The sequence below is a fragment of the Nanorana parkeri genome, unplaced genomic scaffold (genome assembly GCF_000935625.1).
Source record: "Nanorana parkeri isolate BGI_ZX_2015 unplaced genomic scaffold, ASM93562v1 scaffold1642, whole genome shotgun sequence".
Taxonomy (NCBI): Eukaryota; Metazoa; Chordata; class Amphibia; order Anura; family Dicroglossidae; genus Nanorana; species Nanorana parkeri.
In genome coordinates, this window is record NW_017307910.1 from 184,614 (window position 1) to 190,846 (window position 6,233).

The 6,233-nt window shown below is 40.4% G+C and overlaps 1 long non-coding RNA gene across 1 annotated transcript in view; it reads left to right on the forward strand.

Moving 5' to 3' along the window:
- Nucleotides 1-208: 208 nt before the first annotated feature.
- The window catches only part of LOC108799147, a 17,513-nt gene continuing 11,488 nt past the window's right edge, over nt 209-6,233 (forward strand). Inside the window, exons 1-2 of the long non-coding RNA XR_001942003.1 lie at nt 209-220; nt 768-770. This is a non-coding gene — a long non-coding RNA (uncharacterized LOC108799147). The remainder of the gene's footprint in view (nt 221-767; nt 771-6,233) is intronic.

Sequence of the window (6,233 nt, forward strand, 5' to 3'; positions counted from 1 at the left end):
CTGCAGTGCTGAATGATCTTAATTTAAACAGTCCGTACTGTCGGGGCAAGTACAATGACAGCCTTGACAGTGCTGAGCATTCATGACATCAATCCATTCTGCAGGACTGTAATGGATATTTGCTGGGGCTGCTGGTCAATACACAGCCCCAGCAGACAAATCATAGCCTGCAGCGCTGAGTGAACTATAATAACTGAATGCTTAGCATTGTTGGGGCTGTGTCATACACTGTACTGGCTCACACAGTGCTGAGTGTTCATTGCAATGCACAAGGAAAGTTGCAGTGACCAACACAGCTCGTATGAACAGGCCCTAGGCATATGGATGGAGGACTCTGCCCAGTCAGCTCTTGGATTCCGACAGCCAGTGCCAGCGGCTGTCAGAACACTTGAACAGTGGATTACAGCTAATTGGCAGACAATTTTCCCACACAGCTCCTTTAATAAAGTTGAACAATTGCCTTTTGTTGACCTGGGTGGGATTGGCGATGATAGAATTTCGTATGATTCTGCAGGAAACTGCTAAAATTAGAGCCCATGTATGGTCAGCTTTAGTAATTGCAAAAGTGCAACAGGATCAATAGTTTAACCTCTTGCCGTCCGCCCGTAGTAGAAAAACGGACGGACGGCACTGCTGCATTGGCGGGTTGCCGTCGCCAGACGGCATTTTTTTCTGCTCGCGCGCGCCCCCTAGCGGGCACGCACGGGCAGAAAAGACCCGTCCAATGCGAACACCCGGTACCGGGTGTTTCACATATAGGCGATCAGCGGGTCCATAGCCCGCCGATCGCCTATATGTGCTCGTCCGCATTCACCTGTCAGTCATCTGGAGAGAGAAGAAGCTGATAAAGCAGATCTCTGCTTTATCAGCTTCTTTTGGGGTCCATAGGTGATATTAGGGGTCCTAGAGACCCCTAATATCTCCATAAAGAGGACCTGTCAGTGTGCCTTTGCTATTATATAAGGGGATTGTTATCCCCCTATATAATAGCAATAACAATAAGTGCAAAAAAATAAATATAAATAAAAATAAATAAAAGTAACACATAAAAAAGTAAAATAAAATAAAAGTCACATATAAAAAAAGGGGGAAAAACCCCCCCAAAATGTTTAACTCCCCCACCCCCACGTTTACGCGCCTATAAACGTAAATACGCGTCCGGTGCCCCAGCGCGCAAAAATTACAATTGCGCTACACATGTTACATATCGCCGCGAACGTCGCAGTGAGAGCAATCATTTTAGGGCCATCAATCACTGATAACACTAAACTGATGAGCGGTAACAGCTTTTAAAGCGTCGCCTATGGCCAATTTTAGGTATTATCGTTTTTTGAGGTTTTGCGCGCGCACGCAATTTTAAGGCTTGACATGTTTGGTGTCTTTTTACCCGACGTGACCCCGTCTTTTATATTTTACCAAAAAATTGGGTAATAAATGTTTTATCATTTAATATAGGGGAAACTTTTTTTAAAAAAATTTCGGTGATTTTTCCTTAATATAGTAAAAAAATAAAAACCCCAGTGGTGAATAAATACCACCAAAAGAAAGCTCTATCTGTCCCCAAAAAAGGGTATAAAATTAATTTCAGTACAGTGCTGCATGACGGAATAAATGTCAAAGTACCGCAGCGCTGAATACTGAAAAATGGCCTGGATGGGAAGGAGGTTTAACACCGCGGATGTCAACTGGTTAAATGACAACAATGGTTCTAAGCCACCTACATGCACTTCTGCATCATACAAAGAGTGCATACAGAAGTAAAGAGCTTTGACCCATAGTGTTGTTCTTCTAACTGCAAACAAATCACAAAATGTACACCATTGACCCAAAACAAAAAACAAAAAAAACAGCACAACAAGCATCCTTGCAGTCAAGTACCATGCAAAACTGCAAGAAAAAGGCCCAGCTATAATCACCATCAGGAACCACTCTTATTCTCTGCAAACACATTTAGCCATGAATTACCAGAGTAAAAGCACGGCCAGTAATGACTTGATCAAACCAGGCTTTGTGCTAAAAAAAACTCTCCTTGTTCTCCCTCATTGCCCTTCTCACGGATTCTTTTTATCTAAAAAAAATTTTTATTTTCTCCCCTTTTTCAAAGCTCATCTGGAACCACTGTTATCAATTAAAGAGGAAAAAGAAAAAAGATAAAAAGTATTTATTTTTAAAATTGGGCAGTAAAGCAAAACAGCTAAATATACACTAGTCTGTTCTAGGTTCTCATTCATCCAGGTCATGGTATACCTGTAAAAACATGAATCCAGGAACTGGACTTTGTCTCTGTGTGTATATGAGATGTATAGCTGTATATATAATTTTAGCTTCCTCAATTCAGAAAACTAAATCTCAATTCTGAATTCTGAATTGAGAGAGCTAGTCGGATGGCCAGTGAAAGGTATTGAAATTCATACGCAAACAAATTTAACGGTCAAAAGATTTATAAATACGATTAGCTTTTCTTATGATTAATTCACACCTGCCAGACAATATGGCCAGGTCTCTGACACTACTTCCTTCACTCCAATTAAAGCAATACAGTTTTTCCAAGGACATGTCCTGTGAATGAGCAGCATCTGATAAGGTCATCCATACACTCCATCATCAAGCTTTCCATTTAGCGCACTAGTGTCTGACAGTGCTGCTCCTGTTGATTACAGGAGATTAACAAAGACTGATTCTATTTTTCATTTTTTTTTAATAACTGGATTAAATGTGAGTATTTTACATTTGCCTATAGTTATATCTTAAATTAACAAAGTATATTTTTTCCCCTCCCCCAATGTTAGTGTAAGCACTTACCTTAAATGATGTCTCTAAATCCGATCTTTTTTTGTCGTTTTCATCTGTCCCTCCAGCACCGACTCCTCTGTGCTTGCTGGCTCTTCCTGTCCCACGATGTCTGCATGCAGGTGCGCGCTGTCCATAGACTTACCTTGTGTCTCTCATTTCCTAGCCAAAAATCTGAACCGCACATACTCGCCCCAAGATCCTTTTTTTTTAAGCTTTTGCATATATCTACTGCTCGCTAGCAGTAGATATATGCAAAAAAAACTGCAGTGTTTGAAAACCCTTTAAGCTATAAAAATAACACACAGCTGGAATATGATGTTATGCACACAGAAATGTGGCAACAGTCTTTACAAAGTTTGGAAAGTATGTCAATATATGTTAAACAGTTGATTAATTTTAAAACAGACTTTAACCCAAACACAGGAGATGGTAAAAGAATAGCCAATTTTTAGAATGAGCAAACTGGATTAAAGCTTTGATCTCCTGTGGGTGAGGGTCTTGCTTCCAGCTCCTCCACCGCCAAAGGGCTAATGATGGTATTAGTTATCCAATTAGTCAGGCTGTTCTAGGACATTTACCAAGTAAGGGCATGCAGGGATTAACCCTTTAACACTGCCTTAAGGCATAACTAGCATACCAGTATGCGAGAGACAATAAACATCACAAACTTCAAAAGAATAAAAATCGACTACATAAGCACTGGAAACACTAACAACAACACTGACAGCTCAAGAATCAAAAAGTATTACAGGTAGTGTAATGCAATGGATCCTTATCCCATTGTGTGACTTACAGTTTGAAGATGAGGCTCTAGTTAGGCACCATGCACTTATGCTGCCTTACAGGTAAAGTTAGTCTAGTGGCTGCATCAGGGGTCTCTACACAAAGGCGACTCCCTGCCAATTGCTTTCTGGCAATGTCCAATAACTTTGCATCTCAATCACAAGGGTCGTTACGCTCATCATACACAAGAAAGCCCTCTGATATTTTATGACAAAAGGCCGGTGCCAGGGGTGTTTTCTAGATGCATAAATATGCAAGGTCAGCTGAAACAATTTAGCACATACAAAAGATCAGTGCACCCATTAGTCATTTTAAAATTTATAAACATAAAGCCCTTTTGTTTTGTTCATCTGGTTGTGTGAATGATCATTGAGATTATAAAAATGATGCGATTAATATGTGCAGTATTGCGTCAAGCCCTAATGAACAACAAGGCAATACAGCCCAATGGTTGGGTGTACTTCCAACCTCATTTTTAAATCTAAAATGTAATTTTATTCTCTCAGAGAAAAAAGTTTAAGGATTAAACTTTTCATATATAAATGAAACCAAAAAAAGCCAAGCAGCGTATCTGTTCCATATTACAGATTTACAATACCTTGTTCAGCACTGTGTTGCTGTGTGGCAGTTACCATTTTAGTAAAGGAACAGGATTTATTTCTTATATCAGAGCTGCCCCCTGATGATTTGTGCGCCAATTGGCAGGAATATATTCAAAAAGCAGCAAGCATAAATTAAGAAAGCACAAATCCAGAACATAAAAATGAGATCCTTGAATTGCAGCTCCTCAGGTACAACTTCCACTCCAGCAAGTAGAACAGTAGTGATAATCAGCAATTATCCTGAGACTAAAAAGGTGCCCATACACCTTACGATTATCGGACAAAACATTTTGTCCGATTGAATAGTCGTACGATTTTCGTACAGCAGTCCCATCCTGCCCCGATGATCGCAAGATTAAATTTAGCCATAAATGAACGAAAAGCACCTGGACGAAATGTGGTAATGGATTTGCTGTATTTTCATTAGCGCAAGCGCAGTGTAGATCGTACGACTTTTGACAGACGGAAACGCCAGCAACCTTACGAAAATCGTACGATCTAGCAAAGTTTTCAAACATGCTTGACCGGCAAAAGTCGTACGATTGTACAGTACTGTCGGTCGGACACTGCAATGCACACATACGATTATCGGACGAAAAGTCGATCGCATACAAAAATCGTCCGATAATCGTAAGGTGTATGGGCACCTTAGCAGTCAGAGGCAGTAGTGCCTCAGCAGTTCTACACATCACCTCAGCTGCCAATTACACGTGAGATAGTGCCTGTGCTCATTTTTATGAACTATCCCTCCCAATATCAAGATATGTTGATACATAGCTAAAATAATGAGTAAAAACAAACTGTTTCCTTGGACAAGGAAGGCTAGCCCAAAGAAATATAAAGCCATTAACCACATGCATTTTACTGTTTGTTTACATCGCACTTATTTTACTACAGTGCACAATAAAAAGGGTACAAAACAATATGTTCTGCTTATGGGAAGGGCTTTTAACAACTGGCGTGTGTGTGAAAAATTCACATTTCTTTACTGTTAGGATAATAGAACAGTGTAAAAATGTTGTGTTCAGACTTCTGGCACCCAGGAAGAAAAAACACTTTTTTTTTTTGCCCTCCAAACATCCATGTGTGGAACCAGATTAAACGTGTCCTATCCTGTAGTCAGTTTTAAAGCATCACAGCCAAGTGCTTCAACTTGTAAAAAAAATGGTTGCAAAAATCATTCACAACCTATTAGGTATCTAGGACTTTCTCAAGGCCTTCCAGGCTGTACCGTGTTAATGGGATGGCAAAGCCAGGCACAGTGTGAAAGAACCCTTGGAAAGCATTAGGCATGTAAACAATGTCCCCATTTTAGAGTCAGTACATGTGATGTCTTTTGAAGTCAGGGTTGTCTAGACATCCAACCGACCTCAATCTGGTGCTGCATTATTCTTATGAGGCAGTAATGTATTAAAAAAAAAACGTACACCCACAGAAAACCCACATATGCTACTTTCCACCAAGGCCTGGTTCACACCTGGGCGTTTTGTAGCGTGTTCGAACGCTCTGCAAAACGCTCAAACACTGAAATCCCATTATTTCCTATGGGTATGGTTCACACCTGGGCGTATTACAGGCCGTATGAACGCGCTACAAAACGCCCTACGTCCAAAGAAGTACAGGATCTTCTTTGGGGCGTTTTTGTCAGGCGTTTCCATTTGGATACAGCCAAGTAGCCCTCGGAAACGCGTGTTAGTCGGCGTGTTTTTTTACCGCAAATCGCGGTAAAACGCGTGTCACGAAACGCGCGACAAACGCGCATATTTGATACGCCTAGGTGTGAACCCAGCCTTATATCCCATAGCTTGTATCATCATCATCATCATCATGTCTGACGGTCATTCTTTTTCAAAAGCCAGGATCCCCTCTATACCATAGTCTACCCATAAACCCAATCTGGAATACGGCTAAGGAATATAAGAGCTTTCTTACAGAATTACCAATAAACCATTAAGACCCAATTAGCCTTGTGGGTTACAAATCATTACCAATGCATTTTGGTCAATGTAACCTACAGTGAATTTAAAAAAAAAAAAAAAAAAAAAGGAAAAAGCG